Below are 13,201 nucleotides of genomic sequence, written 5' to 3' on the forward strand. Positions count from 1 at the left end.
TCTACGGCGTGCTACAAAAATATGTTTGAGTCCCCATGGATGCATTTGTTGTGGCTGTTGGACTGCCGCAACACATGCAGGGATTGCATAACAAACAGGCAATCCCTGAATGTGTTGCAGCTGTCGAACACCCACGAGACATGCAACCGCGAGGACTCGAGCATATTTTTCGAGCATGCCGAAGACACTGGGTTAGCACCCGCGCATGCTCGGATAACATATTATCCGAGCATGCTCACTCATGACTAGTTGATACATAAATCACATTATGCATGTACATGATTGCAACATTGAGACTATTTCTGATTGCATTGTAAATTCTAAGCAGGTTGCACCAGATTATTTGACTCTCTCCTAGTGGTAAATACTTGCACTACTTTTACACCTGCTGGCAGCCTCAAACTCAAGGAAACACAAGCGATTATTTCACACAAAAGAGAGCATTAGGCAAAAGAAATGGTAACTGTGTTACAGGAAAGTAGTCACAATGTTTGCTAAATGAAGAAGTGTGAATTTTCTTCCAAAGTTATGTTCTAATTCGTTAACTTAATGAAGTAGGTCAGACTTTAGCTACAAATAAAGTGGGAGCGGAATGAAGCTTATCGTATCTGTTCATACATAGAGGCTTGATGTGAGCTTGTTACTGCTGGGTGTTGTGGAACAATTATCCTCAAGTATGTTTTGTAAGCTGAGAATAATCCTGACTATAGTGGTAATTATCGCGACACTATGATACTATGTAGTATCTACTTATATTGGTGGAGTTTTTATCTATGGACACAATTAAATTTACAAACTTTCTACTGTTTGCAAAAAAAAAGACACCAGAATAATTTAAATAACTAAACACAACTACAGTACTGTAATATAACAAGTGGTTTCACCAAAACCAGTACATAATTCCACTATTGAGACTGCCATACCCATTCCTAGTTGTTTAAACCCTTCATGACAAATGTCTTTAGTACTTAGAATGCAAATTGTCTCCTTAGGCTACTTTCACACTTCCGTCTTTGTCCTCCGTCGTTATGGGCAAAAAACGGATCCTGCAAATGTGCCCGCAGGATGCGTTTTTTGCCCATAGACTTGTATTAGCGACGGATCGCGATGGATGGGCACACGTCGCATCCGTCGTGCGATGGATCCGTCGTGTTTTGGCGGACGCGACACACAAAAAAATGTTCAATGTAACTTTTTTTGTGCGACGCGTCCGCCATTTTTGACAGCGCATGCGCGGCCGAAACTCTGATCCCTCCTCCCCGGACTGCAGAATGGGCAGCGGATGCGAAGAAAAACTGCATCCGCTGCCCACGTCTTGCAGTTATTTCACAACATCCGTCGGTACGTAAGTCCGACGCATTGCGACGGGCCCGTACCGACGGAAGTGTGAAAGTAGCCTTAGAGTGGAAGAAAACTTGAGCTCGAACGCCACCTATTGGAAGTAGCAGTCCTAAAAGTTAATGTCGACCCTTGCCACATGACTTAGGATAGTACTTACTAGAGCCTCTTTGAATATACACCAAATTTACGGAGGTTATTACCGCTAGATACCAGATTCTGGCAGCATTCCAAATAAATCTTCTCCAGTTCCTCATGGGAAATTACTTCCCGTTCAGTAATATTCTTGGTTTTGCTTTCTGTATTGACTTCAAAATAACTCCAAAGATTTTCTATAGTGTTCAAGTCAGGTGACTTGATGGTCACATTAGAATCTTCCAGGTATGATTTTTATAGGGGGACAGGGGCTATATCCCCCTCAAGGAAATGTGCTTAGTTTATACTGTCTTTAGGCTACAACCTCCCTTTTAAATAGTTAAAACAGTGGATGATCAGAGTGCCTGAAACTCCTATATCTTCCAAACCAGTTTATAGGTGCTGGATACCATTTTGTCACTCCAGTCAACTTTGTCCCAAAAGCAGTATGGTTTGGAGGATAGCCAATGACTAGCTGTGTTCTCCTCATGAACTTCCAGAAGCAATTTTGAGATCTATCGTGGATCTTCGTATTTCACCTTGTATGGCCTTCTAATGTCACCATCTTGTTTTTCTTATGTTTTTTTTGTTGTTTTCCCCTTGTTATTTTATTCTGTCGAATGTAGCAAGAAAATAGTTGACAACATAACTTAACTCCTTAATCCCCAGAGCTTTATTCGGTTTAGTGGGGGGTTTTTTCACTCCCCTTCTTCTTATAGCCATAACTTTTTTATTTTTTCATCAATATGGCCATGTGAAGGCTTGTTTTTTGTGTGACGAGTTGTACTTTTGAACAACACCATTGGTTTTACCATGTCGTGTACTAGAAAACAGAAAAAAATTTCAAGTGCGGTGAAATTGCCAAAAAAGTGCAATCCCACACTGGTTTTTTGTTAGGCTTTTTTTTACTAGGTTCACTAAATGCTGAAACTGACTTATTATGATTAATAATTAATTATTAATTACGAGTTAATAGACACTAAACATCTCTAGGTTCTTTTTCATCTACAGTTGTGGCCAAAAGTATTGACACCCCTGCAATTCTGTCAGATAATACTCAGTTTCTTCCTGAAAATGATTGCAATCACAAATTCTTTGGTATTATTATCTTTGCTTCATTTGTCTTAAATAAAAAAACACAAAAGAGAATGAAGCAAAAAGCAAAACATTGATCATTTCACACAAAACTCCAAAAATGGGCCAGACAAAAGTATTGGTACCCTCAGCCTAATACTTGGTTGCACAACCTTTAGGCTAAGTTCACACTGCGTTAGTGCAGTCCATTCAACACATCCGTTAAACAGACTTCACTAACACAAGTGCCGACGTTTGCACAGCGTTAGCGCAGATGGAGCATCTGCTAGCTCCATCTGCGCAAGCAGTGCGCTAGCAGTGACGGACCCGGAAACGCTGCAGCCCGCGTCTCGGGTCCGTCACTCAATGATGGCATGTGCTAGTGATGCGTCCACCATTGAAAGTAATGGCGATGTTAACAGACTACGTTCCACCACGTTATGCCGCGGTGTAATGTAGTCCGTTAAACAGGTCACACTAACGCAGTGTGAACCCAGCCTTAGCCAAAATAACCGCTTCCGGTAACCATCAATGAGTTTCTTACAATGCTCTGCTGGAATTTTAGACCATTCTTCTTTGGCAAACTGCTCCAGGTCCCTGATATTTGAAGGGTGCCTTCTCCAAACTGCCATTTTTAGATCTCTCCACAGGTGTTCTATGGGATTCAGGTCTGGACTCATTGCTGGCCACCTTAGAAGTCTCCAGTGCTTTCTCTCAAACCATTTTCTAGTGCTTTTTGAAGTGTGTTTTGGGTCATTGTCCTGCTGGAAGACCCATGACCTCTGAGGGAGACCCAGCTTTCTTACACTGGGCCCTACATTATGCTGCAAAATTTGTTGGTAGTCTTCAGACTTCATAATGCCAGGCACACGGTCAAGCAGTCCAGTGCCAGAGGCAGCAAAGCAACCCCAAAACATCAGGGAACCTCCTCCACGTTTGACTTTAGGGACCGTGTTCTTTTCTTTGAATGCCTCTTTTTTTTCTCCTGTAAACTCTATGTTGATGCCTTTGCCCAAAAAGCTCTACTTTTGTCTCATCTGACCAGAGAACATTCTTCCAAAATGTTTAAGGTTTTTTCAGGTAAGTTTTGGCAAACTCCAGCCTGGCTTTTTTATGTCTCGGGGTAAGAAGTGGGGTCTTCCTGGGTCTCCTACCATACAGTCCCTTTTCATTCAGACGCCGACGGATAGTACGGGTTGGCACTGTTGTACCCTCGGACTGCAGGGCAGCTTGAACTTGTTTGGATGTTAGTCGAGGTTCTTTATCCAACATCCGCACAATCTTGTGTTAAAATCTCTTGTCATTTTTTATTTTCCGTCCACATCTAGGGAGGTTAGCCACAGTGCCATGGGCTTTAAACTTCTTGATGACACTGTGCACGGTAGACACAGGAACATTCAGGTCTTTGGAGATGGACTTGTAGCCTTGAGATTGCTCATTCTTCCTCACAATTTGGTTTCTCAAGTTCTCAGACAGTTCTTTGGTCTTTCTTTTCTCCATGCTCAATGTGGTACACACAAGGAAACAGGACAGAGGTTGAGTCAACTTTAATCCATGTCAACTGGCTGCAAGTACGATTAAGTTATTGCCAACACCTGTTAGGTGCCACATGTAAGTTACAGGTGTTGTTATTACACAAATTAGAGAAGCATCACATTATTTTTCGAACAGTGCCAATACTTTTGTCCACCCCATTTTTTGTGTTTGGTGTGGATTTATATCCAATTTGGCTTTAGGACCATTCTTTTTGTGTTTTTTCATTTAAGACAAATTAACTGAAGATAATAAAAAAAGAAATTGTGTTTGCAATCATTTTCAGGAAGAAACTGAGTATTATCTGCCAGAATTGCGGGGGTGTCAATACTTTTGGCCACAACTGTGTATATATATATATATATATATATATATATATATATATATATATATATATATATATATATATATATAATGTATATATGTATATATGTACCGGCATAGCTATATTGTGTGATATGACTGTGTGCATTATTTTGTAACTTTATTACTGTTTATTACCCCTTTTTGGAGCATGACAAGCCCATCATACCCTTAGACATCCACCACCAGCTTTATCGTTTTCCATAACAAGATGTAAATTTGGAAACACTTATAAAAATTACTGCCACCAATTTTTTTTCTTATTATTTATTCATAACTTTACTTTCTCTTATTTCCCCTAGTGAACTAACTCCGACTCTACAAATGGATGACATTTTCAACATGCTCGGTGAGTACAGAATGCATTAATTAATGCATGTGATTCAAATAAATCATAGGTATTAAAGATACATTAAGAAAGAACTTTAAAAATTCACAATGTATCAACATTTTTGAAAAAAAATATCTGTTACTGAAATTCTTAAAAAGTCTTGACAAGACTGACCATCAAGGTCATATTGAAATGAATCAGTATTCGTATTCAGGTGTCTAGCTTTTTCCCTTCACTAGCTGTGGAGTATTATTACCTATTATTTAATGCATAGGATTTAAGAGATCCCTACGATTAGCTATATGATGTTGTGATAAAATTGGAGGATGTTGTAGTAACTTGTTATGACCTACTTTCCTGAGAGAAATATTTCCATGTTGCATTTCAAAATTCCAGTGATGCCTTTTATGAAGCAATTATTTCTAAATTTCCTTGTTTTGCTTTGCATTTGCTCACTGTCAAATGATGCATTTCAAATGGTGTTTTTCTTTGTTACTTTGTGCCCCACTTGTATAGTTGGATGATATACCATAACTTCTGATTTCCATGGATTAGGCTGTTGATACCCTTGCACATTACAATAAATAGTTGGGGGAAACTGTTCACTGCCACACATTATTTACAACTTAAAAGTTTGGTTAAATCCCTGTACCCAGGCCTCAGTTTATTTTTCCGGGTCCGGTACTGAGTCTCCACTGCTGCTACTGGTAATTATTTTTATTTGCAGCGCTAACATCATGTCAACAGTTCTACAACAAATATTTGAGCTCTCCAGCTATGAGCGACTCTTTCCATCAACTCAGGTTGAGCCACACAGCTCACGTATTGGCTGCAGAGGTGTCGTTGTGACATCTACACTACAGACAATAACAGACACTGAGAGCATCGGAGGAGACTAGTGCTGGACCCGGGGAGGGTGAGTCTAGCGGAGTTTGCTTTTTTAAACGGGTTTTAACCCCTTAATGACCGCCAATACGTCTTTTAACTGACCTGAGATATAAGAGAATAGCCTCCCCATACAGATGACAATCCATCATCTGTCGGCTGTACACTATAGCTGACAACTTGCTGCACCAGCCACGATCAGTATTTGCACCTTCTAAATCGTTTTAACCCCTTAGATGCTGCTGTCAATAGTGACTACATCGTTACAAATGGTTAACAGAGTGTGGGGGCTTCCTCTTTATCCCAATTGGTGCCCTCAGATCATGATTTTGCGGTCCTGATGTTTGCCATGGCAATTCATGACCAAATAGCGGCCTTAGAGTCTGCCTGCTATAGTAATCTGTTTAGAAGTTAGCAACATTTAGGTGGTAAAAATACACATTTTCATTTCTGTCATACCACTTTGCATTAATTCCTGTAAAGCACCTGAAGGGTTAATAAACTACCTGACAGCAGTTTTCAATATGTTTAGGGGTGCTGTTTTTAAAATGGTATCACGTTTGGGGGTTTCCCAATATATGGGACCACTAAAGTCACTTCAAACATGGATAGGTCCCTAAAAAAATAAATTTTGTAAATTTCTTTGAAAAAATGAAAAATTGGTGCTACATTTTTAAACCTCCTAAAATGCTAACAAAATAAAATAACATTTTACAAATGGTCCTGATGTAAAGCAGACATGTGGGAAATGTTATTTATTAATGGTTTGCTGTTGTATGACTATCTGGATTAAAGGGATAATCATTCAAATTTAGAAAATTGCTAATTTTTTAACATTTTTCTCAAATTTTTGATTTTTTTTATAAATAAACACAAAAAATGTTGACCTAAATTTACCATTATCATAAAGTAGAATGTGTCACGAAAAAACAATCTCAAAATCACTGGGATTTGTTGAAGCGTTGCAGAGTTATTACCACATAAAGTGACACTGGTCAGATTTCAAAAATTTGGCTCGGTCACTAAGGGGTTAAAAAAGGTGCGTATACAATGGCCAAAATGCGTCTGTTAAGTGACCACCAATCGTCTCCATAGAAGCCAATGGGCAGTTGTTTAATAGCCTCTTTAAACAGGCTGACAACTCTTCCATGAGCGCAGAATGATCATTAATATGGCTGACTTACCAGACTACTTATACAGTATATTATCTGTAAATTAGGTCGTTATATTTACTACGGTAATTACAAAGTTCTATGTGTGTCATATATGAAGTATTACCTTAGGACAGTACAAATACATATAATTGCCCCATAGATACAGATATCACCATCACCGGTAGTAGTAACCAAGAAGCAGAAATTAGAATAATAATAATAAACAATTGCTAATATAATCCTCCGGTGTTCATAGGATATCATTGTGGTTTACAAAGAGCAATGTGCTGCTAAGAACGATGATTTTTAAGCAAGCTTAAAAATCATCGATCAACAAACTGGGCCTGCCGATTATATTTAAGGAAGTTGTCCAGTACCCAAGTTGTCCTACTACCCATAAATCCAAATTTATGTTATGCATCATTCAAGTGGTTTGTCTGGAATAATTGTTTTTGGGTGTTTTCCATGTTCACACTATTCTCCCAATTAACAATTCTAAAATATTATACTGTGTGAATTCCACATTGAAAATTAGCTATGAGAATATTCTTCCACTGTACTACTTCTACTACAACTACTACTACTTATATTAATGATAATAATAACATTCTATTCTGTATAAAGTACTTCTACAAAAATACAATTTCTCAACTTTGTTTATAAACAAATAATCTTCATCTGACTTTAATCATAAAATTAAAGAAAGTTCATAGATTGGGAAAAAATCAAATTAACATATGAGCTTTGCATTTATCATTTTAAGAGTTGTACTCAAAAAAAGCTATTTATTCCTTATACGTCAGGGATCCTGAGTTCGGGACTCTGGAACCCAAAGGTATGCCTGAATGGCCCATGCTCCATTCATTGTCTATGAGACTGCCAGGTGCAGCCCTCATCTTTATCTGACGGTCCCATAGACAATGAACGAAGCTGAGGTGCACTTCTACCCCATTCAGATTGGAGCTGCAGTGACTCAATCTCGGGATTCCTGGAGGTACCAGCAGTCGAATCCCTAGGGAACAGAAAATTATCCCCTAACCCACAGACAGGGTATAACTTACTCTTTTTGGAAAAAAAAACCTTTAGCAGAATATATTTGTCAATTTAAAAAAATCAAAAGTTTGAAAAGCTTGTTAATCTGTACATATGGTGAGGTTGAACCTTTGGTATTATGCCTTGAAGCTGCACAGTAAAAAGGCTCCATAAAAATAATAGTGTCAATTTAAAGATTATTTTCCCATAGACTCAGAGATGTAAAAAAATAAAATAAAATTGAGCTTTAACACATCCTCCATTGACATAGTGCTGTCTTCTACTGCTGCTTCAGTCTTTGTTGATCGGCTGCAACAGTAATGTCATGCAACAGCAAAATATAGCTCTCAGCGGCTCTGTCAATGCAGACAGCACAGGCCGCAGAGCTGAGTGATTGGCTGCAGTGCTGTCAATGTGGCATGCCACTGCAGCAATCAACAAAGAGTGGAGAAGCAGTGAGAGTCAGCACTGGGCCCGGGGATGGTAAAAGCTCCATTTGTTTTAATTTTGCATCCTAATCTTTTAAATGGGACAACCCATTTAACTCCTCTCATTGACAGGACAACATGAGGTGCACTACACCTGATCATCATTGATAAGTATTCTAGTATATTTGAGTGCAATAAAATGGTATGCACAAGATTTTGGGCCTACAGAGTGCTGCAAGTATTATTATTATTATTTATTGTTATTATAGCACCATTTATTCCATATAAAAGTAGATAAACACGGCACTCTGTGAGGATATGAATTTTGGCGACCTAGCACGCCACCAGTGCTGCAGCTTCACCACGTGCTGACCTCCGGATCTCTGTAGCGCCGCTGTGCACTACACACCCCAGATGTACACATTGGCACAATGCACTTTTCACCGACTATGTTTATGTGGAAGAATTTCGTCTGTTCTACAGAATTAGACCTCCATGGGAATTACACTTCTTCAAATTAGGAGCACTTCTCTATACACTAGATAAATTGAACTGTTCTGAAGAAGGTCCATTTGGGACCGAAAACGTTCAACAAACAATCTGGTTCTATATCTGGATAATAATAAACTGAAATTGTTACTTTTCACAATTTTTGAGTGCCGGGTGATTCTTGAATACCATTTATTCCATGGCGCTTTACTTGTGAGGAGGGGTATACATAATAAAACAAGTACAATAATCTTGAACAATACAAGTCACAACTGGTACAGGAGGAGAGAGGACCCTGCCCGCGAGGGCTCACAATCTACAAGGGATGGGTGAGGAAACAGTAGGTGAGGATAGAGCTGGTCGTGCAGTGATTTGGTCTATCGGTGGTTACTGCAGGTTGTAGGCTTGTCGGAAGAGGTGGGTCTTCAGGTTCTTTTTGAAGGTTTCGATGGTAGGTGAGAGTCGGGCTATGGAATGTCTGGGTAATGGGGAGCCAGTGAAGGGATTGACAGAGGGGAGAGACAGGGGAATAGCGGGGGGACAGGTGGATTAGTTGGGCAGCTGAGTTTAGAATAGATTGGAGGGGTGCAAGAGTGTTAGAAGGGAGGCCACAGAGGAGGAGGTTACAGTAGTCGAGGCGGGAGATGATGAGAGCATGGACTAGGGTTTTTGCAGATTCTCGGTTTAGGAATGTACGGACCTGTCAAATACTTTTGAGTTGAAGGTGGCAGGAAGTGGAAAGGCTTGGATATGTGGTTTGAAGGAGAGATCAGTGTCAAGGATTACCCCGAGACAGCGAGCTTGTGGGACTGGGGAGGGTGGGCAGCCGTTTACTGTAATGGATAGGTTCATTGGGGGAGTCGCGTGAGATGGGGGAAAGATGATGAATTCTGTTTTGTCCATGTTAAGTTTTAGAAATCTAGTGGAGAAGAAGGATGAAATAGCGGACAGACATTGCGGAAATCTAGTTAGTAGGGAGGTGATATCTGGTCCAGAGACCAGATCTGTGTGTCATCAGCATAGAGATGATACTGAAAACCGTGAGATTCTATGAGCTGTCCCAGGCCGAAAGTATAAATGGAGAAAAGCAGGGGCCCTAGGACTGAACCTTGCAGGACTCCGACAGATAGGGGCGAGGTTAGGAGGTGGTGTGTGAGTGGGAGACGCTGAATGTACGGTCTGTTAGGTATGACGAGATCCAGGATAGGGCCAAGTCTGTGAAGCCAAGGGATGAGAGGGTCCGCAGCAACAGAGAATGGTCCACTGTGTCAAAGGCAGAGGACAGGTCCAGGATGAGGAGGATAGAGTAGTGTCGCTTGCTCTTGGTGGTTAATAGGTCATTGGTGACCTTAGTTAGGGCAGTTTCAGTAGAGTGGTGTGACCGGATGCCTGATTGTAAGCGGTCGAAGAAGGAGCAGGAAGATAGATGGGAGGACAGTTCAAGATGGGCGTGTTGTTCCAGTAGTTTTGAGGCATAGGGGAGAAGTGATATAGGGCGATAGCTAGATACAGAGGATGGGTCAAGAGAGGGCTTTTTGAGGAGAGGTGTGATTGAGGCATGTTTAAAGCTTGAGGGGAAAACACCAGTTGTTAGTGATAGGTTGAAGAGATGGGTTAGGGTTGGGATGAAGACTGTGGTGAGGTTTGGGATGAAGTGGGAAGGGATCGGGTCAAGTGCACAGGTGGTGAGATGCGATCTTGAGAGTAGTAGAGTGGAGAGTGTATCTTCTGTAATGGCGGAGAAGTAAAAAATAATCCACCTTTTGCAGCAGAGTTTCGAGTAAAATAATCCAGTCCCTAAAGTGTAACGTAGGTCACACGTCATATCGTTTTATGCAAAGGGTACCTCGATTGTGCCACATTTTGGAATTGACAGTTTAAGGAGAAAATTTTGATCAGGAAATGTTGAGAAAATTGAATCTATAGTAAACCCTGATACATTTATGTTATTACTATCCCTTTCTTTTAGGCCATGTGCACACCTTGTGTATTTGTTGAGTTTTAGACCTCAGTATTTGTAAGCTAAAACCAGGAGTGGAACAATTAGGGCTCATACACACTTGCGAGGAAAAAAACGGTCCATAATCTGGACCAAACAAATTGGATGCAAACTATGTGATTGTCGTGCGAGTTCAATGCGATTTTTAATTGCACCATCCATTTAACATCTGTATGACATCCGTATGCAATGCGTTTTTTTCTCTGCAATTATTTTTTTACAATCATTTACAGGACCATTTACAGTCTTCTATGCCACAGAATGGTAAGGTATTTGTAAAAAACGGACAGAAAACAAATGGTCCGCATTCTGTGCATTTTTCTCTCACACCCATTGACTTGCATTTGCGAGACTCGGAGCAAATTGCAGCATGCTGCAATTTTTTTCTCTGTCCGATTTCGGCTGAGAAAAAAATCGCAAATGAGATGTCACCTATTGAATAACATTGGTCCGAGTGGAATCTGATTTTTTTTATCGGATTACACTAGTCTGTTTTGCTCGGAAGTGAGTATGAGCCCTTAGAGGAAAAGTATAATAGAAACATGTCATCACTTCTGTATTTGTCACCCACTCATGGTTTTGGCTTACATATATTGAGGTAAAATATACAACAAATATTCAACGTTTGCATGTGGCCTTGGTTTTCAAGCATTCTTTAAAAAAAGTGAAATGAAACCACAAAGAAATAAAATGTACTATTTTCCCACTGTAATTTTCACACTATTATATTTCATGATGGTGTACATTAAATAGTATTTTACTTATGGGTTTGAAGGGTATGTCATTTAGACTGTGAGCCCCAATGGGGACAGTGATGATGTGTGTAAATTGATGTGGAATTAATGGCGCTATATAAGGCCGAGATCACACATGCAAGAAATATGTCCGAGTCTCGCATGGTAATACCCGGCATTGCCGCCGTCACTCAGGAGCGGACCGTGCCACTCCATGTATTGCTATACGGCCGACGCTCCGCTCCTGAGTGATGGCGGCAATGCCGGGTATTACCATGCGAGACTCGGATGTATTACTCGCATGTGTGATCCCGGCATAAGTGAAATAAATGAATAATTTGTTGTGTATGATGTTCGGACGTCATATACAACAGTTATCACATGGCCAGATATATCTATGGTGCAGCTGCACAGGGGCTCAAGAGGTAAGAAGGCCCATATGCACTTCCAAAGCAGCAAGCAGCTTCTGTCATAGACAGGGCCGGACTGGCCATCTGGCAGTTCTGGCAAATGCCAGAAAGGCCTGTCTGGTCATAGGCCGCCTTGTTTGCTACGTTATTAACAGAGTCCGTGTTTTCAAGACACCCATACTGTTAAGAGTTGTGACAAAGCACAAAGTTGCTAACTCCGTCACTTACCTCAGCAGGCCACGGGTATCATTAGAAATATTGGTCTTGTAGTAAATCTTGCTTTCCTCCATCCAGTGTAATGTTAGTATTATATCCCCATCTGAACAATTTTGGGGACGGGGACAGCATGGGCCTGTGTTATTTCAAATACCAGGGCTGGATTTCAGCCCCAGTCCGTACCTGGTCATAGACATAGCTACTGGACTGCCATATACTGTTCTTGCGCAGGGGCCCTTTTTCTGTGTCTGCCATTGTGTTATGCACAGTGAAGAACTGTTGATAAATGGAATTAAATTATGCTAAAGAGACAATATTCACCCTTCAGTCCCTGTCCATGTATATATATTTTACCAGAGAGTTGTCATTGATATAAGGCCACGTTGACACGTTCAGTAATAGATCAGTGTTTTACCTCAGTATTTGTAAGCCAAAACCAGGATTGGAACAATCAGAGGAAAAGTATAATAGAAACACGTCACCACTTCTGTATTTATCAGCCACTCCTGGTTTTAGCTTACAAATACTGAGGTAAAATACTGACCAAATATTGAACGTATGAACTTGGCCTTATACCAATGACATCTGGTAAAATATATACACATGGACAGGCTTAAAACTTTCCTCTCCTGCTACTTAGGGCTCCTGATTAGAGTTTTTACAGCTGATAAGGTTTCTTTAATTACGGTATGCCACCCTTTAATTATTCCACCCTTGCCCATATTTCTAGTGTTCTCTATATTGACTGTATTTAACAAGAATGACAATCACAATTATTCTGCTATTTGTCTGGATGTTTTTGAAAATTGGGTCACAGGTGTTACCCCTCTCACAATCTGCACATTTTCGTGAAATAATTTCTTTTATTGAAATTGCCTTTCTACTGTAATTACCAATTATAGTAATTAGTTGTCCATTTTCTTGGGATAACTCATTGCATTTATTTCTGACGCACATCCCTCTTGGAGCTGAAACTCTTTCTATTAGACCCCCCCAAAAAAAGCTTATGAAAAGATGTCACTAGGCTATTATGTTTTATCCATGACATTTAAATAATTTTAAAGCAATTTTTTGTCTTCA

At 40.1% G+C, this 13,201-nt stretch overlaps 1 protein-coding gene across 1 annotated transcript in view; it reads left to right on the forward strand.

Annotated features, from left to right (window-relative positions):
* Positions 1-13,201, forward strand: part of FHIP1A (FHF complex subunit HOOK interacting protein 1A) — a 484,437-nt gene that overhangs the window by 191,002 nt on the left and 280,234 nt on the right. The window contains exon 2 of the mRNA XM_069744063.1: positions 4,746-4,792. The gene's annotated coding sequence lies outside the window, so the exon portion shown is untranslated. The remainder of the gene's footprint in view (positions 1-4,745; positions 4,793-13,201) is intronic.

The sequence above is a fragment of the Ranitomeya imitator genome, chromosome 1, assembly GCF_032444005.1.
Source record: "Ranitomeya imitator isolate aRanImi1 chromosome 1, aRanImi1.pri, whole genome shotgun sequence".
Lineage (NCBI taxonomy): Eukaryota > Metazoa > Chordata > Amphibia > Anura > Dendrobatidae > Ranitomeya > Ranitomeya imitator.